General features: G+C 41.8%; 1 protein-coding gene and 2 long non-coding RNA genes across 3 annotated transcripts in view; 2 read left to right on the top strand and 1 right to left on the bottom strand.

Moving 5' to 3' along the window:
- LOC138968320 (uncharacterized) overlaps nt 1-26,065 on the top strand; it is a 177,943-nt gene that overhangs the window by 21,419 nt on the left and 130,459 nt on the right. The gene's annotated exons all lie outside the window — the stretch shown is intronic.
- LOC138968318 (uncharacterized) lies at nt 4,710-7,836 on the top strand. Its single transcript, XR_011456134.1, has 2 exons — nt 4,710-5,384; nt 7,322-7,836. It is a non-coding gene; the product is annotated as an uncharacterized lncRNA (long non-coding RNA).
- LOC138968319 (uncharacterized) lies at nt 5,943-9,220 on the bottom strand. Its single transcript, XR_011456135.1, has 2 exons — nt 8,763-9,220; nt 5,943-8,579 (listed from the first exon to the last, which is right to left on the bottom strand). It is a non-coding gene; the product is annotated as an uncharacterized lncRNA (long non-coding RNA).

Raw genomic sequence — 26,065 nt, forward strand, 5'->3', positions numbered from 1 at the left:
TTTGGAAAGTTCTAGTCAAAGAAAAAGAAGAAATGAAAGAAAATGAAGACACGAGAGAAGAAAGACAGAGGGAAAAAGAAAATAAGTTAGGGAAAAAGGACAGTGAGAGGAGAAAGGATGTTGTAACAGCCGTGCAAGGTAGATACATTACCATTCATAGCAAAGAGGTACAGTATAGAGGAAAGCTGTTTACTCACGATCTGTTTTACTTCTTTTTAATTACATCCCAAATGCCGCTCCTAGCCGCTCCCTGGCTACACGTATACCCCGCAAATTGCACTGCATTGAATCTTCTATCTTTTCACCACAGAGCAATTATTCGGAATGGGGTAGAGGGTTGAATTCTCCCCCGTTGCCTATCAGTTTCACCCGTAAGCACAAATCCAGCAGTAATGAAATGAAAGTGCACCTCCATCCGCCACGTAAACCCAAAAGTAATTGGATAAAAACACACCTGTGGATATTCCGTCAATGCCAAACTTTCACGTGTAGCCGAAAAACAGTGAGATGATGTTTTTTGTAGATAAGATGCTGTAACATGTAAGGTTACGTAAGCCGTCTGCAGAGTTCCCGTGCAACGTTGCTGAAAGACGTCTGTGGGTTAGACAGCAGTCAGCACATTCTTTACGCAGTAAGTTGAAAATCATGTACTTGGTTTGTTTTGCGAAGACTGCGGATTCACTCCATGTTGATTTCTTTTTGTGTGTTAGCATGGAAAAGCACATCCTGACCTCAGGTCAAAATGAGTTCGGCTCATTCTCTCCTTGACAGGATGCCTTGAGTTGCCTTGTCTGGCAAGGAAACCGATTTTTATTTTTTTTTTAATTTTTAATTTTTTTTTATATTTTTTTTATATACATATTTAGAGCTTTTTGTAATGTATTAATATTATTGATATAAGCAGATTCGCGATCGTCGATAATGATTTTTCATGGTGTTGTGTAATTTTTAAATTACAAAGGAATTGATTTGTAAGACAGTTTCAAGGGAGCTATTTTTTCGCGGCTGTATTTACTGCGCAAACAACTCTAAATATGCCAAAAGTGTCACGTGATAATCAACCGTTTGATTTCGGCGTTCGCTGAAGCAGACGATTTTTGAGTCACTTGAGAAAAAGTGACTCTATGTAATCGGTCAGTGTTAGTCTGTCCGGCCGGCCGGCCGTCCGGCCGTCCGGCCGGCCGTCCGTAGACACCACCTTAACGTTGGACTTTTCTCGGAAACTATCAGAGCGATCGGGCTCATATTTTGTTTAGTCGTGACCTCCAATGACCTCTACACTTTAACGATGGTTTCGTTGACCTTTGACCTTTTTCAAGGTCACAGGTCAGCGTCAAAGGAAAAATTAGACATTTTATATCTTTTCTCGGAAACTATCAAAGCGATCGGGCTCATATTTTGTTTAGTCGTGACCTCCAATGACCTCTACACTTTAACGATGGTTTCGTTGACCTTTGACCTTTTTCAAGGTCACAGGTCAGCGTCAAAGGAAAAATTAGACATTTTATATCTTTGACAAAGTTCATCGGATGTGATTGAAACTTTGTAGGATTATTCTTTACATCAAAGTATTTACATCTGTAGCCTTTTACGAACGTTATCAGAAAAACAAGGGAGATAACTAGCCTTTTCTGTTCGGCAACACACAACTTAACGTTGGGCTTTTCTCGGAAACTATAAAAGTGACCGGGCTCAAATTTTATGTGAACGTGACTCATTGTGTTGTGAATAGCAATTTCTTCCTGTCCATCTGATGCCTCATATAATATTCAGAACTGCGAAAGTGACTCGATCGAGCGTTTGCTCTTCTTGTTTCTGTAGTGATGCAACCATATATTACGGGCTCCTTCCGGCAGCAGTCCCAAAATTTCGACTTGTTTTGACCTTAGAACGATGTCTTTATCATAACTGTGAAGAACAGAACGGAGATCACTGTCGAAGTCGGCCAATCTGCAATTATTTTCGTCTCGCGAACACGGCTCGCAAACAACATATGCATGGGAGATAACTTGTTTTGATAGATTCGCGTATGAGTTTCGCGTCCGGTCAGAGAGATAACTGGCAATAGCCGTTGAGCGATGTAATCAGAATGGGAAAAGCACTACTTCTGATGTTTGAATTGAATTTTAATTGCATTGTGTAAACTTGTATGTGTTGTTTTACTTTTGGAATGGGAATGGATTTTGGAAAACATTTTCAAAACGTACTTTGTATTACGGAAGCATACCTATACACACACATTGAGAATGCTGATAATGTATGCCGTAAGTTAAAACTCATTCGATTTTGTTAGCTCTATGAACTGAAGGCTGAAGATTCTTTCCAAGTGACTTGTATTGTGAGTAGGAAAGGAAAAGCACTACTATTTTTGAATGGAATTATTGGTGCATAGTTCAGCCATATACTGTTTTGCTTTTAAAGTTGACACTATATAAACTACGCTTTAGTTCGAGGTAACATTTGAGTATTTTAGACTATTGAGAAACTGTTCCAGTTAAGTGCGTTTTGCTATCGGTGAAATTTGTACCAAGGGCGTTACAGGATATTGGACACGCCTGGATAATAAACGCATGGAAAGGAATGCACAGGCAGCGCACAGTACGTGATGGTTGGTGTGTTTACCACTTTCCGATGGTAGCTTCCAAACTAGTGAAGCTGGCAGGACTAGTTCCAGGTACCAACACAACAAAACGTGTGTCTGACATCTAATCAATCAGTTGGTCTGCGCCACCTACAACTGACAGAGCAACTGATGCCCCCCCCCCCTCCCATTCACTGTTTTTAAAGACACCTTCCTTTCTATCCAATTGTATAGAATGTGACCACGCGAAAGATAAGAACATCCTTCCACTTGGACACATACCGAGAATCACCAGACAGGCTGCTACCTGTGCGGAGCAGAATGTTGGTGTTGAATTAATTACACAGGTATGGATCGACACAGGTGTCAGCAGGTATTAGGTTATCCCAGCTCCAAAATAATTCTCACAGATAAAGTAGCAAGGCTGTAGAATGTTGGTGGGTGTCCAGTACTCTCAACCCTGGTCAGTCAGAGGTAATGTACACAATTTTTTTTTCACGGAAAGAAAGGTACCTTTAACATATAAGCAGGCGAGTTGATACTCGCTCAGCAACAGGAAAGCCAGAGGAGGTGGAAGTTGTTAGACAGGTAAAAGCTGCCGGTATTCTACGCGGTGAAAAAATGAATTACTCAGGATGATGAAAGCTGAAGGAGTGTGCATCGTTTGCTGTCAGGTCGTTTACCCCACCAACGTTTCATCGGGTGGGAAAGTGGTCGGTGTTTGTTCCTTGCCTGGTAAACAGTAGCTGTCCGCAGCTTTTTGTGTGGGTGGTTTAATCTGATAGGGAAAACACGGACGCATGCACAGACGCACGGATGTACGAACGCACTCACAAACACACACACACAAACACAAACACACACACACACACACACACACACACACACACACACATACACACACACACACACACACACATACACACAGAGACACACAGACACACACCCAGACAGACAGACACACACACACACACACGCGCACATACACACAGTGACACTCACGTGACAGTCAGACAGACACACGCTGGCGTATACCCCCCACGGCCATCCGTTTGTTTCAAGGACTCACAGACCGTACACCAGAAGTACAAATAGACTGGGTAGTATTCTCCTGGAGTGTACCATCAGGTGTTTGGGTACCACTATAGTCTCTGGTACCACTATAGTCTCTGGTACCACTATAGTCTCTGGTACCACTCTGGGAATTCCTTGGGTGTCAATAAGGCACGGTAGTGGCAGGATGTTCTAGACTGTTGCTACTTCTGCACCAACTATATATATACTTACGCTAAGAAGAATTGTTGTTACTGTATATAACATGTATACAAGAAATTAATAAAAAAAAAACACGCTTAAACCAAGTAGAATTCCTTGGATTGCTGTATCAATTGACGACTATTTGGCAAGATTCACAGGTGTGTTCTTGAGTACTGTGTCTTCAATGAGATTTAACTGGTTAGTTATGGATTTTCTTCAGTTCAAATATTGGGACATTACACGATGTTTTACAGAAGACATGAAACTGTTGCGTCAACTTAAATGACAATTTTTCGTAAGTTTCGAAGCTTCTGTTGTACGGTTTGTTGAAGGGGTTTATTTTTTTGTTGAGAAAGTAAGTAAAATCCTCAACACCTCAGCTTTGCTCAGTGTTACTAGATTTAACTAAAAATGGAGTATTCATAATCACCGTGATACATATCAAGTTCAGTTTTGTTGTTGTTGATTGGTGGGCTCGGAATGAGGATACACTCGCAGAGTGTGCGTCTCAATCTCCTCAAAACATTACAAAACGCTGCCAAGTTCAAGTTTACCGCCGTGAACGGCCAGGCATACCAAGGATTGTGCAGAGGGAAATTCCCTGTAGCCACGGTATCTGTGGACATACTGTACACTGGTAATGACTTTATAATCAACTGCAACCTCTGCAGGACAGTGGATTCCGTGCATTGCTATTCTGAGAGGGACCTGGTGTTGTTCTGTTGATGGCTGGTGTTTATGCATCGCCAGTATACAACCCCATTCAGATAGCCCGGGCCTTTCACTGGCAGGCTTTGTGATGCATCATTCCACCGTGCATCGTGAGCGCCGGGATGATACAACGAAGTGACACTCGCTGATTGGGGTCTGGCAGAAAGGCTGGAATCTCTGGAATTGTTTTTCTTCATTTCGTGAAGATGTCCAACAAGTGTGTTAAAGGACCAGACCACGCTGTTTTAAAGGTTATTAGAACCACTAACCGATGACTGAAGGTTAGAGAAATGCACCTAAAGATTCCAAAAATGTAAAGAAATTCACCGATTCGTAGCTTAATCATTGTGATTTAATTAAAAACGTTCCGCCAAATTCGTCTGCTAAACGAGACTTCGAAATGGCCGCCAGTAGACGAGAACCGGCTGTGACGTCACTTTGTGTTTGGAAACCGAAAGTTACAGCTTACGCTCAAGTGGGCGTTTGCCTAAATCGAGCATCAACAGCACGCCGAAGGAATGCGCACGGCTGCTGATAGCTATGAAGTATAGAAAAAAGGTTCAGGCATCAGTTGTCACCTTTTTCCGATGGGCTTACAACTTCTGCAGCAAGACTGATTAACTGGAAACGGCCAACACGATGTGCTGTGTTTCGCGACACTTTCTTCCAATGCGAACGCAGTTAAGCCGGCAAGAAAACCTGGCACACACAAAACAGCTGTTGCCTAACGCAGTTCCAGTTCCGACAATTGTTGACCACTCACAGGAGGTCAGAAACCGGATACCAATCAGTGTCATCAGAACGATCTGCTTTCACTAAACGCAGACGAAAGGAAGTGAGTACATGTATACTAAATGTGTTCTGTAAGGGATAGGGGTTCAGTGTCACTGGGCGTTTTTGTCAGACTGACAGTATTTGTAGTGGAATGGCATCTGTTCCTAATTTTAAGCACATGTGTTAAGATTACAGATTAAAACATATATCTGTTACTACATGCCCGTCCCCATGCACCCACCTTAAAGTTCCCTCTCTCTCTCCCTCTTTTACACTCACCTGGGTAATCGATGAGTCTCAGGTTTAATCAGTGTCCGTCCATATACACATAGACATTCACACAAACACACACACGTTGTTATAGTTGTTATCTTTTAATTCAGTGTTGTATTAAATGGATAAAGAAATCGTTAATACAGCAAGCTTGCATGAATAATTTGCTGTTGTCCTTTTTTTCAGATCAGGTTCTGTAATACAGTAATTATAATTAATACAAGTACAAATTCATGTTTGCAGTCATACTCATAGTGTGTGAGTGTGTGTGTGTGTGTGTGTGTGTGTGTGTGTGTGTGTGTGTGTGTGTGTGTGTGTGTGTGTGAAAAGCACTTTGATACTTAAAACATCTGTGTTATTTGATTTTATTACAAAACTGCAGTCAGAATATTAAGCAGACCTATTCCAACAATACATTTTGATCAGCAGTAAATGTAATGTCAAATTATGAACAACAATCATGTGAGCAGATATATCTAACAGAAACAAATAGTCTAGCAAAATAATACAACCAAACTGTACATGTATGGACATCATCATCCACATAAAAAAAATTGATTGTAGGAAGAGCACTCTGTGTTATTACCACTGCTTCAGTCAAACTGCCAGTTCAACTTTATCTCTGTGGGTTGTTTTTTTCTCTCAGAGTAACATGGGAAAAAAACCTTTAAAAAACTTGCATGCTACAGAGCTGGATTGTTTCTAGTGATCATGCAGCATGATTTATCCGCATAGAAAACTACTGAAACACCTAAACAGAAATAACAATGTCTACAGAAAAAATCCACTGTTTGATTGCTGTCTGTAGTACTCCTCTTGCTAACAGTGGCATTAAAATAATTAAAACAGCTATGCTCTCTTGGGGGGGGGGGGGGAAGTACTCTGAGTACTTTTTGTGTCTACATAGGCAAAACAAAACTATGCAATGTTTCAGATTTCCTGACCCACCCTATGTTTTTCCTCCTTATCCTGGACTATTTTGGACTCTTACAAAAATGTACTTCAAAAATGACAAATCTTAATTTTGCAGGCTTACAAGGAAATTGACTCTTCTCTTACAACCAGAATACACCATGATTTCAAGCAAATAAAAAACTACATGCACCTGAGAAAAAAACCACTTTAATTCAAGAAGTTAGACCTCCTAACCCCAGCTTTTCAATTCAATTCAATACGTTGTTGATGTTGATTATGGAGCTTAACGTCCTCCCAGGTAACTAGGGACCTATATTGGGACATGATTTTTTATACAATGTTAAAAGTGTAGGGTGTAATGGGGGGGAGGGGGACTGCAGGGTGACGGGGTGTAGTCGCTAATAAATTTAAAGGTGCGTTTATTATCTAATATACCAGACATTTTGTTTTGGCTGGTGTACAGAATAACATCACATAAAATCGCACTCGCAAAACATACAAAACACATAAAATGTACACATCAGTACACACATAACCCAAACCACGCATATCCATACCAGCACCATCACACACATATCCACATACATACTCTAGTTTGTACATTATAAAAATAAATACATTATGATTAATATCATTACTAGTCAACTTAAATTCAGGCTCAAAATAGGTCTTAAGATGGATGTTATTTAGTGTAATGAAGAGATTATAAAAACCAAAAAAAGCTATGAGAAAGAAAGTATGAAAGAATTATGCCCATTCTCCAGTGAAAGTTCTGCTGATTGTGGTAACTTTTTTTTCTGTCTAAAACAGGCATCAGGTTAACTGAAGGAGCTGTTTGAGGGGGTGGTGATCCTAACACTGGTCTATGGCAACACTGGCCTATGGCAGCTACAACAAAGCTCTGCATACACAGCAAGACTACAATGCAACAGTGCCCAGACTTTGACTGCTACAGCTAGACCAGTTGACAAAGCTCAAGTTGTCACCAAGCAGGACGCCCCAACTGGTGACCAACTATATAGACTGAGGCTGCCTATCTCCAAATCTGCCAAAGCAAGAATTGTTATGCAAGCTCCACATTTCTGTTTGCAGTTTAAGCCGACCTTAAGTATGCAATGGTTATGCACATCCCCCCCCCCCACACACACACACACACCCCGCAGTTGAGAGTTGTAATGTACCTTTTATTTATCTTACATATATTTGAAGCCTGTGTAGCTCTGTGACAGAAAGAGGTCTCTGATGGCAGTGACCAGACAGGCAGGAAGAACTTTCCTGTTCTTTCGGAAAGTCAGTGAGTGTGCAACTTGTCGGTATGTTCTGAACACATCAAAACATGTTCTTTAATTTAAGCTACATAATATCATGTGGATGCACTGATTGGGTGTAAATAATAACAGCAATTGGTACAGTCAATTCACTAAATGTGCAACAGAACCCTAATCATCAGACATTTTACAACAGCAAACTTCAACAGTCCTTTTACTTTCCTGAATGTCATTATTATTTATTAAAACATGCATCTAGAGCAACATACATATAAATCTTCTTTTTATTAAAGTTCATCTGAAATTCAGGCTGCTTTCCCATGCAAAGTACAAATGCAAGTGTCCATAAACCAGGGTTTAATACATGTAGTATGTGAGTGAGTTCTGATGAAAAAGTGATTGTGTTGTAATATTGGTTATTACTGAGTGTTGATGTTACAATGATTACATTATAAAAACAACAACAACAGAACAATGTGAAGAGCAAACTTCTTCTGTGGGCATGCAAGTGAGTTAATCTTGTGTGTGTGTGAAACTATATGTGCCTGAGTGTTACAAATTTAAATGACAACAGTTTTCTTGATAGCCTTTAAAAACAACAACAAATACATACATTTAACAATCAAACAAATATAGGCACCTCAAAAAAAGTTGTATGTACACCTTCGTGGCTGGTGATGCATTCTTGCTCCCCTGCAAGTTTTCATTCTACAATGTACCTCAGGCTAGCTTCCTCTCTCTCTCAAATCTGCCCCTCCCACACAATACAACAGGTACAGTGGCCACTCTGACACCAGTCTCTGAAATAATCAAGAACAGTTAAAACTGCGATGAGCTGTTGTTCTTTTACTCGTGCATGCAATGCATGAACACTTAAACAATATCCCACTTATTCGCGAGTGCGTTGACAAGGCGAGAGTGAAAAAAATAGCACAGACTCGAAAGCAGACGATAAGTTCAGCACAGAGAGCGGGCGTGTTTACCTTTGATCGCTGAGACAAACAGAGTCGCAATTTTCATCGTCACTGTCTTTTCACTACTGCTGGAAGTGGCCTCCGCTCCTCATCTTTCATGCTTGATTCGAGGAGAGAAACTGGTAGTTCGAACATGTACGGTTCAATTTCGTCTGCAGTTACGCTTGTTGCCATGTTGGTAAACAACCATCTTCACACAGTGTGACGTCACGGATAATTTATTCATAAGCCAGTCTCGCGAAGATCACGCGGCACAATGGCGGGTCGTTTTGGAGAAGAAATCCGTCGCTTCGGTCACGAAATTCGTCGGATTACGGCCTTAGAAGATTCCGAAGTAAACCAAACATTGTTGAAGACGGTAAGAAAGTGGTTTTCTAACTAACTGCAAACATCGGGAAGTGTTCGGTCGCGCAGGAACACGATTCGAAGCGTTTTTGACGCTAAAACAGCATGGTCTGGACCTTTAAGCTTTGGCGCCAGCGTTTTGCTGATATGGCGATTGCAATATTCCAGTTTCACCAACTCTGATTGCTTCAAGTGGTACGTATATTTCAAGACGTTTTACTGCAGATGTTGAACTTCAAGAATTGCCTGAATGTCAGATTATCGGCTGGGAACCTAGAAATACCGTGCACTGTCCATCGTTTCAAGTAGTTGTCAGTGAAACAAATTTCTCAAGTTCGGTTTTTGACTCACATGCGAAGCAAAAGTGAGTCTGTGTACTCACCCGAGTCGTCCGTCCGTCCGTCCGTCCGTCCGTCCGTCCCGGCGTCCGTCCGGAAAACTTTAACGTTGGATATTTCTTGGACACTATTCAGTCTATCAGTACCAAATTTGGCAAGATGGTGCACAAGGCCCCAAAAAACATACATAGCATCTTGACCTTGACCCTGAACTATGGAAGATAACTGTTTCAAACTTAAAAATTTTGTGGGGCACATGTTATGCTTTCATCATGAGACACATTTGGTCACATATGATCAAGGTCAAGGTCACTTTGACCCTTATGAAATGTGACCAAAATAAGGTAGTGAACCACTAAAAGTGACCATATCTCATGGTAGAAAGAGCCAATAAGCACCATTGTACTTCCTATGTCTTGAATTAACAGCTTTGTGTTGCATGACCTTGGATGACCTTGACCTTGGGTCAAGGTCACATGTATTTTGGTAGGAAAAATGTGTAAAGCAGTTCTTAGTGTATGATGTCATTGCTAGGTTTAGCTGAAGGTCAAGGTCATGTAAAGGTCAAGGTCAAGCATGTGAGTCGTATGGGCTTTGCCCTTCTTGTTATTTGCTGATATGACGATTGCAATATGGTCATGGCTCAGAAAAGGTGTCGAATTTGTTGGACACTTGAGTCACAAATACAAACTCTTGGATTACTTTTCATTTTGGGGTCCAGCAAAACTGTTTATGTGTTTAGTTGTGTCTGGGCAGTAACAATGTATTTTCATCAATTACTGCGGAATGAATTGCATTTTAAATTTTAACTGGAGTGTGTTACATAACACCGTGTCACACATTGTTTTCTAATATACAGTTAACAGTAAACCTATTACACAATAAAAGTTAACTGCATTATTTAGTATCTACCTTGATCTTCATTTGTGAAAAAAGGCATTCCCCGACAGCAATAATCTGCATATCTAAGTACCCTAGGAGTGTGTGTGTGTGTTACATGAACACCAATAAACACAAGAAGGGCAAAGCCCATACGACTCACATGCTTGACCTTGACCTTGTTGTATTTTCGCCTTACTCGACTTGTTTTCGCTGATATCGGCTGTTGCAATATTCCTTTGTCAGTTACCATACAATGACTACCTACGATTGCACGAACATTTCAGTTTGCATTGTTGGAGATACCGAACCTAAAACCTTGAACTGACCGATTGTTTCTGTGAAACCAGAAAAGCACTGTCCATCGTTTGGTGAGGGATTTGTTGGGAACACTCTCTCCTGCTTGGCTGTGACAAAGCATGGATTGACTGGTCAAAAATTGATCTTCTGTGACTCAGTGTAAGTTTACCTGTTTGCGATTATACATATACGAGTGCTTGCATAAACCGGAATACTGAGTTATTTGAGGGGGGGGGGGGGGGGGAGATTTTTTTTTATGTGTGTCTGTGTTGCAATGTGCCCAGTGCTATTATTGATGTTTGTGTGTGTAGCCGAATATTTTTTGTCATGAACCGTTGCCATGGCTGCATGTGATTCTTTAGCTTACTGGAGGTGCGGTTGCGTTTTGACCATGGACGCCTGTTGTAAAATCATTTAGATCGTTGCAGACTTTAATGACACTCAAACTGTGTAAAATCATTTAGATCGTTGCAGACTTTAATGACACTCAAACTGTGTAAAATCATTCAGATCGTTGCAGACTTTAATGACACTCAAACTGTGTAAAATCATTTAGATCGTTGCAGACTTTAATGACACTCAAACTGTGTAAAATCATTCAGATCGTTGCAGACTTTAATGACACTCAAACTGTGTAAAATCATTTAGATCGTTGCAGACTTTAATGACACTCAAACTGTGTAAAATCATTTAGATCGTTGCAGACTTTAATGACACTCAAACTGTGTAAAATCATTTAGATCGTTGCAGACTTTAATGACACTCAAACTGTGTAAAATCATTTAGATCGTTGCAGACTTTAATGACACTCAAACTGTGTAAAATCATTTAGATCGTTGCAGACTTTAATGACACTCAAACTGTGTAAAATCATTTAGATCGTTGCAGACTTTAATGACACTCAAACTGTGTAAAATCATTTAGATCGTTGCAGACTTTAATGACACTCAAACTGTGTAAAATCATTTAGATCGTTGCAGACTTTAATGACACTCAAACTGTGTAAAATCATTTAGATCGTTGCAGACTTTAATGACACTCAAACTGTGTAAAATCATTTAGATCGTTGCAGACTTTAATGACACTCAAACTGTGTAAAATCATTTAGATCGTTGCAGACTTTAATGACACTCAAACTGTGTAAAATCATTTAGATCGTTGCAGACTTTAATGACACTCAAACTGTGTAAAATCATTTAGATCGTTGCAGACTTTAATGACACTCAAACTGTGTAAAATCATTTAGATCGTTGCAGACTTTAATGACACTCAAACTGTGTAAAATCATTTAGATCGTTGCAGACTTTAATGACACTCAAACTGTGTAAAATCATTTAGATCGTTGCAGACTTTAATGACACTCAAACTGTGTAAAATCATTCAGATCGTTGCAGACTTTAATGACACTCAAACTGTGTAAAATCATTCAGATCGTTGCAGACTTTAATGACACTCAAACTGTGTAAAATCATTCAGATCGTTGCAGACTTTAATGACACTCAAACTGTGTAAAATCATTCAGATCGTTGCAGACTTTAATGACACTCAAACTGTGTAAAATCATTCAGATCGTTGCAGACTTTAATGACACTCAAACTGTGTAAAATCATTTAGATCGTTGCAGACTTTAATGACACTCAAACTGTGTAAAATCATTCAGATCGTTGCAGACTTTAATGACACTCAAACTGTGTAAAATCATTCAGATCGTTGCAGACTTTAATGACACTCAAACTGTGTAAAATCATTTAGATCGTTGCAGACTTTAATGACACTCAAACTGTGTAAAATCATTTAGATCGTTGCAGACTTTAATGACACTCAAACTGTGTAAAATCATTTAGATCGTTGCAGACTTTAATGACACTCAAACTGTGTAAAATCATTCAGATCGTTGCAGACTTTAATGACACTCAAACTGTGTAAAATCATTCAGATCGTTGCAGACTTTAATGACACTCAAACTGTGTAAAATCATTTAGATCGTTGCAAACTTTAATGACACTCAAACTGTGTAATCAAACCGAGATTCTGATGAAATTCAGACAATCGTCAGGCACAGATAGTTACCAAAGCTATGTCTGCATGGGACGATGCGGAAATTCAGACAATCGTCAGGCACAGATAGTTACCAAAGCTATGTCTGCATGGGACGATGCGGAAATGCAGTACTCGTGCTATGGATGTAAGTTCTAAGGGAAGACTGGCAGTGCCGTAATTGCCTGCAGCTGCACGTGCTTACCTTTCTCAGTAGTTCTGTGATGATGCTAGGCCGAAGGTACGTGACCTACTTATTATTCCAGCGTCGCGGACGACGCTGGTATCTGTGGTTGGGAAGAACGTGCCTGTGGAGAATTAGTCTCCAAGCCAAAGTGCGCTGACTCTCCAAGCCAAAACAATTTCAAAGCTGAAAAAAATGTACAATTTACGCGAAACGATTAAACACAGCTTTCGGGTGGTTTTTTTTTTTTTTTTTTTATCTAAGATGTACATAAATATACCACTCCGACCATAAGGAAAAGAAAAAAAGACACACAAAAAAAAAAGACCGAGAGGAGCCGAGTCAATCCGAGACCAACCGAGAGGACGTGTTTCGCGCCGTTTCGACGTCGTTTGTTCAGATGCGGCCGGTTGGATCAGTTGCGGTCATACAGGGGCGCCTTGCACAAGAAAAGATCTTCAACAATCCCGATCATCATCATGGTACAATAATGTTTTGTGCGCCCCCATGTATGTGTTCTGTGCTAATAATGCACGGTTGTGAAATGTCCGTACACATTTTGTGGCACTATGTAATTGTTAGTGCATCCTCCTGCGGATGCTTCGTGCTAAAAATGCACTTCCATTAAAATATTGTACGCTCATGTCAGTAATATATTTTCAATTGTTTCTCTGTCAATTTCAAGTGTTTGTTTCCAATTACTTCAGTATCTCCCTGTTGCAATTCCAGGTGATTCATTATGCATGTGCCAATTTGAGGTGTTTAATTCTGATTCCTGTATTTACAGTGTAAAATTAAAACTATTGTTTTCAAACATTCCTATGACACCTGGTAATGGTTCTGTGGTTTTGTTTTTAATTTGTATTTTGTTTTTCTGCAATAAATATTTGAAATGGATCTGAGGCCGACTTACTACTTTTAGCACTCTTTTTCACCACATTCCCACGTACAGATATTGCAATATCAACTCTTCCTTTCTACCTGTTTCAAACAAGCTCTATTTTTTAATTAAAAAGTTTTTACTAAATGTCTTAACATAGAGGGGGGAATCGAGACGAGGGTCTTGGTGTATGTGCGTGTGTGTGTGTGTGTGTGTGTGTGTGTGTGTGTGTGTGTGTGTGTGTCTGTCTGTGTGTCTGTCTGTGTGTCTGTGTGTGTGTGTGTGTGTGTAGAACGATTCAGACTAAACTACTGGACCGATCTTTATGAAATTTGACATGAGACTTCCTGGGAATGATATTCCAGGACGTTTTTTTTATTTTTTTTTATAAACGTCTTTTATGACGTCATATCCGGTTTTTTTGTACAAGTTGAGGCTGCACTGTCACACCCTCATTTTTCAATCAAATTGATTGAAATTTTGGCCAAGCAATCTTCGACGAAGGCCGGACTTCCGTATTGCATTTCAGTTTGGTGGCTTAAAAATTAATAAATGACTTTGGTCATTAAAAATCTGAAAATTGTAAAAAAATAAATAAATTATAAAACGATCCAAATTTACGTTCATCTTATTCTTCATCCTTTTCTGATTCCAAAAACATATAAATATGTTATATTTGGATTAAAAACAAGCTCTGAAAATTAAAAATATAAAAATTATGATCAAAATTAAATTTCCGAAATCGTTTTAAAAACTATTTCATCTTATTCCTTGTCGGTTCCTGATTCCAAAAACATATAGATATGATATGTTTGGATTAAAAACACGCTCAGAAAGTTAAAACGAAGAGAGGTACAGTAAAGCGTGCTATGAAGCACAGCGCAACCGTTACCGCGCCAAACAGGCTCGTCACTTTCACTGCCTTTTGCACTAGTGGCGGACTACGTTCAGTTTCATTCTGTGAGTTCCACAGCTTGACTAAATGTAGTAATTTCGCCTTACGCGACTTGTTTTTTCTTGTGGCTGTTTGATCAATTCATAGCAAGCATTGACTGAAATAAACAATTTATATATCCAGCACAACATGCAATTCATTGACTTTTGACCCTAACCTTTTAACACTTCCCAAAATAAATCTTTGGTGGACATTGCATCGACGCTGTTCATTTTGAATGAACATTTTTCTTGTAGTGTTTGTCCTTGGTCAGGTTTGAGTGCACTTGTCAGGTTGCCAGCCGAGGTCGGCCGGGATGAGCAAGTCGGTGTTCATGTGAGTAGTATGCACGTCCATTAAATGCAGAAGAGATAATGGTTTGATAATTGAGTGAATCAGTGTAGGTCAGCAGCAACAAGATGGACTTGGATCATTCAAATATTCTTTTCTGCAGGTCTCAGGTACCCAGCTATGCCGCGACGTCACGTGTTGAACACAAACCTTGTAACAAACGTTAAAGCAAACCAACCAACAAACAAAAACAATCTAACAAACAAACAAACAAACAAACAAGCAAACAAACAAATACTGACAACAAAACCGACCATGTGCCCTCGCGTTTACGGCGCGTGCGTATGTTTGTGTGTGGTTAGGTGGGGGGGGGGGGGGGGGGGCGTGCGTGCGTGCGCGCGCGCGTGTGTGCTGATAGAAGCTTTCAAACTGAAATGAAGTAATCAAGGTAGGCCTATTCATCGAGATACAGATCACTAGCTTTACGCGTTTGTGACAAATTTTTGTCGAATGTGCGTATGCCCATTCTCATCACGAAGACCTCGATGGAAGCTGTGCTAGTTCTGGTCAGTTGCATCTCTTTGAAGTGACCGTTTTCTGAATCGATCCCTTGTGAAAGTGAAGTGTTCGGGCCTGCTGACCCCTGACTGCCTTTTGTGGCCTCATCTGCACGTTCCTATTGTTCGTTTTACCTGCAGACTTTCCCTTGTGCTTTGAAGTTGTTTTGGGTGACTGGTTGACACAGGCGGTGTCTTGTTCAGGTGTGCCTGTGGAAGTCATTACTTTGTGTGTGTGTGTAATCCTATAATTTAGTCTGTCTCTCTGTCTCGGTATCTGTCTCTTTGAGAGAGAGACGGAGAGAGAGAGAGACGGAGAGAGAGAGAGAGGGGAAGGGAGGGAGGGAGGGAGGGAGGGAGGGACGGACGGACGGACGGACGGACGGACGGACGGACAAAACAATGATACAGAGAGAGAAAGAAGTGTGTGTGTGTGTGTGTGCGCGTGTGCGTGCGTGCGTGCGTGCGTGTAAGTCTCCCTGTTTACAGTGTTCTGAAAACATAGCATACAGCAATAGTAATGCGTAGGCGGAGAAAATGTTGACAAAATGAGAGTGACGAAAACACTCTCCTTGACAGCAGAACACACAGCGGTCATTTGTTGAACACAGAAAGTTACTGATCCATCGGATAACCCCACATGAAACAAGACCAGAGAGAGGTTACGTTAATCACTCTCTTCACTTTCGACACGTAGTATCGGCGGCTGACAGAGAGATGGATGGCTAGATATCGTCACCTATGTCCGACCAGAGACATATCTCTTCTATGTATACTTTCACATTGTCTCTGGACTCTGGTCAGCCCTTAGCCCTTCACCGCTGAACCGTAGAATGGTTCCATTTCGTAAAATTTTGCACGAGTCGAGGGAAACCCTGCCCTTTTGTGTCTGATACGTGAAGGAAGAGAGCATTTGACACCCCCCCCCCCCCCTGCAACCCCAAACTTTCTATTTAGAATATATACTGCAGCACCTAACCCCCTCCCCCTTTCATCACGGCCGACCTTCTGTTAGGAATTAAAAGTGTGTACATTGGCCCTGCGCGCGCGCGCGCGTGTGTGTGTGTGCGTATGTGCGCGAGCGCGTTCGTGCGTTGTAAAACAAATGGTACCAACTCGACCCTTTCTTGACTGGCTGATTGGCGTTTCCTCTCTCACTCTTTTCAAGTTTCTTTCTCTCTGCATGGCACCTGTCCATATTTCGACCAAGGTGTACTCCCTATGCGTGTGTTGTTGTAAGGCGCGAATTTCTGGGTTTGATCTGTGTGCTGCATGGAAGCCAGTGTTTATCCAACGGAGCGACTGCAGGGTTTTATTGGTTCTGTTTGGGAGCAGAATGTGAAGGCTTCATCTGATGTGATGGATGTAATGTGATGTTTTTCAGGTGAGGCTGACTTCAATAGACGGTGCTGAATTTGTAGACAGGTATAACAAAACTGACATGAACACCGTCGCGTGCAACAGCGTTTAGAACATACGCGGCAAGGACGTGTGTGTGTGTGTGTGTGTGTGTGTGTGTGTGTGTGTGTGTGTGTGTGTGTGCGTGCGTGTGCGTTCGCCATGTGTGTGTGTGTGTGTGTGTGTGTGTGTGTGTGTGTGTGTGTGTGTGTGTGTGTGTGTGCGTGCGTGTGTGTGTGTGCCGGTGTGTGTGTGTGTGTGCGTTCGTGTGTGTGTTTGTGTGTGTGTTTGTGTGTGTGTTTGTGTGTGTGTGTGCGTGTGCGTGTGTGTGTGGGGTGTGTGTGTGTGCGTTCGTGTGTGTGTGTTTGTGTGTGTGTGTTTGTGTGTGCGTGTGTGTGTGCGTGTGTGTGTGTGTGTGGGGGGGTGGGGCTTAGCCTTGCGCTGCTTGCGTGTGTGTGTGCGTCGCTCCTTCTTGTCCGAAACTAACACTAACTGTAACACCCATGTAGCTTCAAGTGTCAAGTCGGTTCCAGTGACCGTAAGCGGCGAATAGCTATTATTACACAGACTGTTTTCACACGACTCTCCTTAGTGCTCTTTATCCGGTAGCGATCAAGCGTAAATGCTATTCATCCATACACACTTTCTTCACGCTTGACGAAACACTCTCACCTGATTGTGTCCTTTACCTACATCGTTGTTTGACGCTGCCGTGACCGCTGGAATTGTCTGGTCCGCCCAAAACACATCTTTTTCCACGACAATGCTAGTCTGGATGTAAATAACTGTTGGTCAAAATAGCAATCCCCTTTGTGTAAGTAGTCGGCAGCATTTAAAGGGTGAAGGTATTTACTGGTTAATTTTAACCTCCCACAATTTCTGGACACTTGCCTGCCTTCATTTTTGCGCGACTTTTTTTTCTATTGGTCTGAGCATCAGTTGCCGGATGTTAATAATTGCTGCGCACAATACCAACACTCATGTTTTCTTATTTGGCCGGGACAATATTATAAGACTAATCATGAGTATAGGATGAAAATAATTGTTGCTCACAATAACTATGCCTTCTGAGTGTGTGTGTACCATTCAAATTATGTTTTTACTATGTAGTATTTTGACTTCTTATAATTTGTGCTTGAAGAGAGCTTTTGTCACTCTTTGCATTTCCCATCAGGAAATTAACATTTTTCGTTCGCAAGAACTGCATATATCGTTTTTATAGTTGTCAGGTCTCTCAGTTTTATGTGTAGGTTTCTTTGATTCTGAAATAAAAGGACAGTGCGTCGACGCTGTGACTAGCCCGATTTTCCAGTCTCAGATGCTGTGATGAAGTTTGAAGAACAACAGTTATACTAAAAGAATGAACTATTCCTAATGACTAACCCAACACAGAATCGCAAACCTCGCCACAGTGAGAGAAAAAATAGGGTGTTAACAGAAGTGCAGCCTCAAAACACAATAACTGGAGCTTTTCAGACCGTCATTGACTTGACACGAAAGCGTGTTCTGTCAGTTCAGCCATGAACACAACATAAATCACAGGCATGTTGATTGAAACGAAAGCTGACAGCGCTGGAACGAGTACAATATAATTTGAAACAGGCTGAGAATCGGAATTTTTGCAGAAGCATAAACTGAGAGTATAGAAGGTTATGTTTAACGAGTGTTTCTAGGTCCGTTTGACGTTGGTTTTGACTTGTTTTCAGTACAATGCATGTGTAATGCCATGCATGCAATGGAGTAATTACCAGACAAATGGAAACGGCCAAGGTAGATGGTAGGGCCATTTTGCTGGAGTAAAACTGCAGGTACAGAAAGTCATGTATTACGAGTGTTTCCGAATCCGTTTTCTCGTGCGTTCATTTTGAATTTCTTTTCAGCACAACACCATTTCTTGTAAAGACATGTCTCATGAGACCACCAAAGGCATGTATACGTGGAAGTCCATGAGTAATTATGTCGAAGAACGGTAGATTAACTGCCGTTAATTACCGTCAACAGCACTTGCAAAGTAAACCTGCCCCGAGTAATCAGGAGGAAAGAGAGATTGAGTGTGGATATCCGCGGCCACCTTTCCTTTTCTCTGATCACAGGCACGTGCTTTTAGAATATCGCCACCTTTCCTTTTCTCTGATCACAGGCACGTGCTTTTAGAATATTGGCCACCTTTCCTTTTCTCTGATCACAGGCACGTGCTTTTAGAATATCGCCACCTTTCCTTTTCTCTGATCACAGGCACGTGCTTTTAGAATATCGCCACCTTTCCTTTTCTCTGATCACAGGCACGTGCTTTTAGAATATCGCCACCTTTCCTTTTCTCTGATCACAGGCACGTGCTTTTAGAATATCGCCACCTTTCCTTTTCTCTGATCACAGGCACGTGCTTTTAGAATATCGCCACCTTTCCTTTTCTCTGATCACAGGCACGTGCTTTTAGAATATCGCCACCTTTCCTTTTCTCTGATCACAGGCACGTGCTTTTAGAATATCGCCACCTTTCCTTTTCTCTGATCACAGGCACGTGCTTTTAGAATATCGCCACCTTTCCTTTTCTCTGATCACAGGCACGTGCTTTTAGAATATCGCCACCTTTCCTTTTCTCTGATCACAGGCACGTGCTTTTAGAATATCGCCACCTTTCCTTTTCTCTGATCACAGGCACGTGCTTTTAGAATATCGCCACCTTTCCTTTTCTCTGATCACAGGCACGTGCTTTTAGAATCGAACAAATGTCCTTAATTGAGCCCGAACGACTTCACAAAGATTTCACGAAGTCTTTTATCGAAAATTCAGTGCCAGACCTTGGTGCAGCTAGCTTCGTGAAGTAACCTTCGCCCAATTAATGTCAGACTATGCAGGAGAACTCGATTCAAGTCTAAATTTGTTGATTATAAAGGATTTGGTTTCAACAAGATTTTGTTCAAAGTTTGTATCATGAGACAAAGAGAAACAAACATTTAAGATTCGATCTCAAGCAATAGCTAACCTCACCTGGCCCAGTGTTGATGATTTCACTCGCGCGACACTGCCTCACTTCGGCGCTGACTACCGGATTCCTACCTGTTGCGTAGACAGAGAGGGAGGGAAAGAGGGGAGGAACGGGATCAGTACGCCACAGTCACATACTTTCCCCCTCCCCCTCCTCCTCCTTCCGGAACAGGTAGCACACAGGTAATGACTTTCTGTGTCTTGGCGCTGTCCCAGACCCTATTCTGCCAGCAACCAGCATTCAGTCAGGCTAGTCAGGGTTTGCTGGCATTAGCCTTCACCTCCACCCCTTTAAACACATGTGTGTGCTGCTCATGTAGGCTAGTCAGGGTTTGCTGGCATTAGCCTTCACCTCCACCCCTTTAAACACCCGTGCGTGCTGCTCATCTTGTTGGATTTATACCTGGTGTGGATTACTTGATTGTTTCTCCGCAATTAGTGTCAGGTAAGGTTCGATTTCTGTGACTTTTCTCATTTCTCAATTGAACTATTTTTAGAGCTGATTTCTGAGGTCTAGTGAAGTGGTGTTGAACACCTCCAACCGTTCAAAAGTGGTTGGCTGTATACCTGGTGTAGGTTACGTCCTTGTGTCTTCGCAATTAGTACCAGGTAAGCTTCGATTTCTGTTAATGTTTACCTCCATCGATTGAACTTACTATTTGGAGTGATTTTGCACAACTTCATCCGTTCAAACAACTCATCCTTGGTTGCTGCACAGTGTCTTGATCCTTGGTTGCTGCACAGTGTCTTGATCCTTGGTTGCTGCACAGTGTCTTGATCCTTGGTTACTGCACAGTGTCTTGATCCTTGGTTGCTGCACAGGGTCTTGATCCTTGGTTGCTGCACAGGGTCTTGATCCTTGGTTGCTGCACAGGGTCTTGATCCTTGGTTGCTGCACAGGGTCTTGATTTATGCTTGGCCTGGGTAACATTATATGTGTTTGTTTTCGTAAATAGTGTCAGCTAAAAATCGATTTTTCGGATTTCACCCCCCCCCCCCCCCCACCTCCCCCGAGTGAACTATTTGGGTTGATGTAAAACATATATGGCTGCTGCACAAGGTCATGGATTTATACTTTGCCTGGGTTTATACGTTACTTGCATTCGTTTGTCTCCGTAGTTAGTGTCAGGTAAGGTTCGATTTTTGAGATTGTTTTTCAAATTCGAGTGAATTTACACACCTTTATCCCGCAGATATCTGTCGATTCTCCACATGGTCTTGGATGTGTTCTTGGCCTGGGTTGTTTAACTTGCATTTTTCTCCGTTTTTGTGATTATTCTTGCTGTTGAATGAATTATTTTTTTGCTGATCTATGAGATCTATGAGATCTAGTGAAGGGATGCTGCACATCCCCAACAGTTCAAACACCCGTCTGTAGGACACGTGGTTGGATGTATTTACACTGTGACCCGATTAGAGTTGCTTGTCATTCGTGTCTGCGTAATAAGTGTCAGGTAGGGTTCTGTTTCTGTGATGATTTATGAGGTTTGTGAAACGATTGTGTTAGTGTTGCTATAAGTTGCAGTATTTAAACTGCATGAAAAAAACACCCACCTGTCACTTAGTCAAGTGGTCAGTTTGGCTCGAGTCAGCTGTACATATATCAGTTTTGTATGCTTTCTTGTGACAAATGCAATCCTTCGTCAAGCTCGTCCAAATCTACATGCGTAACACAAACAGAAGCTAAGCCGAATGTATGACAACAGGAACATTCAAATCTGCCTTTATCAGTCTCTGAAAGAAAAAATGTCAGGAATTTAATAAGCCATGTTTCAATCTTCAGAAGCAGTTGGGGGCTAGTTATGCGTGAATCAACACCAGCTAATCCAATGCAAACAGTTTTATCTCCCCGCTTGCACCCTTCACATCAATGTTACGCGATTTTCAGTTTGAGGTACTCGCGACGGCTCCAACCACTTTCTCCCCCGCTTTTTCACCTGCTGTTTTATGGCGCCGTTTGCCTTTTCGTACGGGCCAGCTCACTTTACGGCTTCCGTGAAGATAAAAGAATTAAAGGGCATTGGAGGGTTCATTCCTATAGTGCACGTTTCAACGACTGAAGCGGTTGGTTGAGGGGGCAGCCGTGCAGGTGAATAAGTCTACTGTGTGATTGTGAGAGCATTTTGTTAGTTTTGTTTGTCTTGCCGCTTTACATTGGAGTATTGTACCAGAGTTGTGTTTTCAGAGTTGGATACAAACTTCTATTCCGTTGTGTGTGACGGCTCCGCGTTTGTTTTGGTTGTGTGTTTTTAAACGGACACGAGTTTATTTTGTGTCGTTTAAACTTGACACAGGTTGAGAGAGGAAAGGAGGGGATCTTTTATGTGTTGGGTTACCAAACCGGATGCTGACAGCGTGTGTGTGTGTGTGTCAGTGTGTGTGTGTGTGTGTGTGTGTGCGTGTGTGTGTGTACGTGTGTGTGTGTGTGAGTGTGTGTGTGTGTGTGTGTGTCAGTGTGTGTGTGTGTGTGCGAGACAGAGAGAGAGAGAGAGAGAGAGAGAGAGAGAGAGGAGAGAGAGAGAGAGAGACAGAGAGAGAGAGAGAGAGAGAGAGAGAGGGGGAGAGAGAGGGAGAGAGAAAGAGAGAGAGAGAGACAGAGAGACAGAGAGAGGGGGAGAGAGAGACAGAGAGAGAGAGACAGAGAGAGAGAGAGAGAGACAGAGAGACAGAGAGAGAGAGAGAGAGAGAGAAAGAGAAAGAGAGAGAGAGACTGAGATGAATCACAGGAAATAGTATTCAGTGAGGTTCTTATAAATTCATAAATAACAACATAAATCACAGTCTGGATTCCTCAGCTCTTCTGATGAGTCACTTGAGACAATGTCAGTCATGAATGAATATATATTTACACATTCATTTTCCAAATGCAATGTCAGTCGTTGTTGTACATGCACCTGCATGCACGCGTGTTTTATAGAGCTTGCGGCTGTACAATTTTACACCGTCAAGCGTACACGGATTTCCCCGTTATAACCTTTCGCCCCCCCCCTCCCCCACACACACACAATACAGGTATAATTTCCGTGTACCCTTTAACTACCTTGGCCCTTTGTATTGCCGCCTTCGTTACCTTGCCTCAGTACAGGTGTCATTTCCGTGTACCTTTCAACTACCTTGGGTCTTTGTATGGACTTTTGTCACCTACAAATTAAAATTTGAAAGACTTGGTGATACGCGGGAGGTAGCGGTATTGAAGTGTCAGTCTGTTGTCAACTAGCGCCTATTCATTCGTTTTGTAGTCTGGTTCGTTATGGTTTTCGTGGCTGCATAGTTTTGCCTGTTTGAACGTTTAGAGAGATGATTGTGCGCGGAAGGAATCAGGAGTATTTTGAGTGGTAATTTATTGCTGTGAGGTAGGTTGCATCCCTTCGTTTTGTTTCTCTTTGGTGCGTTTTAGTTTTAAAACAGAATAGGTTTGCCAGAAGAGTGTTTTGTGCGAATCCAGGATGCCAGAATTATATTGTATATATTTCACGATATTTAAATGATTGAATACAGTTTTGTTTGAAACAAGAGTATTGGATAAAGAGCGGTTGTTTGTGGTTCGCGTTGTGTTAACTGAAGTCACCTGTGACCCCATGTTTGTTTTCTACGACTTAGCCAAGACTTGGCGCGTGTATGTTAATGCTTCGGGCTGTGGTAGGGTTATTATGTTGTGTTACGTCAACCGTGACCTCAAGCGCTTGTTTTAAATTTACTACAAACCAGCCTTCAAATGATGCGCGTGTTTTTAAATGTGACAGTGTGTACCACACAACAAGCACCTGTTAAAGAAATGACTGTTTGATAGGCGAAATTTACAATCACTCTGGAAAGGGATGTACGGTAATGTCTCTGTGTGTGTGTGTGTGTGTGTGTGTGTGTGTGTGTGTGTGTGTGTGTGTGTGTGTGTGTGTGTGTGTGTGTGTGTGTGATCGACCGAGAAGGAGGAAGATTGTGGATATATTCAGACAGAGAACAATGAAGATTCATGTCACACACTTGTGCATCTGCGTCACCATAGTGTTTTGTTGAAGACTACGTGTTTGGGTTGATGAACTTCTTGTATTTTCTGCTTGCAAGGACAAAACAAACCTTCTTCGGCTCACGGTTGGCATTGTGTCTTCACTCCTCTGTACAATTCTCACGGTTGGCATTGTGTCTTCACTCCTCTGTACAATTCTCACGGTTGGCATTGTGTCTTCACTCCTCTGTACAATTCTCACGGTTGGCATTGTGTCTTCACTCCTCTGTACAATTCTCACGGTTGGCATTGTGTCTTCACTCCTCTGTACAATTCTCACGGTTGGCATTGTGTCTTCACTCCTCTGTACAATTCTCACGGTTGGCATTGTGTCTTCACTCCTCTGTACAATTCTCACGGTTGGCATTGTGTCTTCACTCCTCTGTACAATTCTCACGGTTGGCATTGTGTCTTCACTCCTCTGTACAATTCGTCAGCTGTGCGGACAGCCACCTTACTTTAATTGCTGGGTGTGTGCTTGTACTCCAAACACTTCTGATATACTCACGCCAACTGCCAATTAGGGAAGTGCCGCTCAAATATGTGTGTGTCTTGAATCCCATTTAAATCAAAGACCCCTCGTTAGTTTGCTTCGGATGCCAGTGTGTCAGCGAAAGCGTGTTAGAAATGGTTTTGTCATGAAGTGTGTGAAGATAAAACTATTTGTGTTTGAGGCTTGTGACCTCATGTTGACCCCGTTAGACTGAGCCTAGATATGTTGCTTTATGGTGTAGCTAGTTGGTTGTGTCTTGGAGACTGTAATTGTACACCCTTAGTCCCTTACTATCGGTCGCTACACAGATGTTGACAGGAAAGTGTAACTGATCCACTATTATGTTTTGTCAGTGTAACTGTAGTCTTCCTAAAGCATCCCGTAGTATCCTGGCCTGTTCGTCCTCAGCCCTGGCTGGTTGTTTTGTGGTTTTTGTTGTGTGCACGGTGCGGTAATTTTACAACAGTAAGAAGAATGTGTGGCGGCTTTGGGAGACTTTTCTTTTCAACTTTTGTCAGTAAAAATACATAGTAACAAGTGTTTTTGGGGGTGTTTTTTCACAATACGGGTATCTAGGTAACTGGTGTTGTGGAGAAAGAAGGGAAAGGTAAGGAGAGGTGGATGGGGGTGGGTGGGGGTTAAAATATGGGGGAGGGGAACGAGAGTTGTTCGTTCTATCATGGTGCTGTGTTAGGATGTTAAAGACCCAACTGAGTGTTATAGTGAGACCTACCCACCTGAGTTTTCAATTTTTTTGAAAGAGATCACGTTTTTTTTAAAACAAGATTTGATGTGTGATCAGAAATATATATACGAGTTTATTTTGGAACCTTCTTCGCTTTACTATGAGAGACCTAATGTGTTTGAAACACCGATACCACCATGAGAGACCTAATGTGTTTGAAACACCGATACCACCATGAGAGACCTAATGTGTTTGAAACACCGATACCACCATGAGAGACCTAATGTGTTTGAAACACCGATACCACCATGAGAGACCTAATGTGTTTGAAACACCGATACCACCATGAGAGACCTAATGTGTTTGAAACACCGATACCACCATGAGAGACCTAATGTGTTTGAAACACCGATACCACCATGAGAGACCTAATGTGTTTGAAACACCGATACCACCATGAGAGACCTAATGTGTTTGAAACACCGATACCACCATGAGAGACCTAATGTGTTTGAAACACCGATACCACCATGAGAGACCTAATGTGTTTGAAACACCGATACCACCATGAGAGACCTAATGTGTTTGAAACACCGATACCACCATGAGAGACCTAATGTGTTTGAAACACCGATACCACCATGAGAGACCTAATGTGTTTGAAACACCGATACCACCATGAGAGACCTAATGTGTTTGAAACACCGATACCACCATGAGAGACCTAATGTGTTTGAAACACCGATACCACCATGAGAACTGAGAAACTGAGAAAGGAAACAACATTGAATTCATCCCGAATAGAAAAACAGGCACAAGAAAAGCCAAAACGTTTCTCGTTTTCTTCCTAAAAACGATGTCAATCAGGAGCTTGTGGTTGAAAAGGGATTGAAGGTTTTCGCCAAGGGGAAGAAAAAGAAAGGTTCTGTACAGTCTCGATTCAGCCAGTATCTGCTGATGTTTTTATGAATGTTGTGAATGGTTTTTGACTCACATGCGA

This window comes from Littorina saxatilis, linkage group LG6 (genome assembly GCF_037325665.1).
Source record: "Littorina saxatilis isolate snail1 linkage group LG6, US_GU_Lsax_2.0, whole genome shotgun sequence".
Taxonomy (NCBI): domain Eukaryota; kingdom Metazoa; phylum Mollusca; class Gastropoda; order Littorinimorpha; family Littorinidae; genus Littorina; species Littorina saxatilis.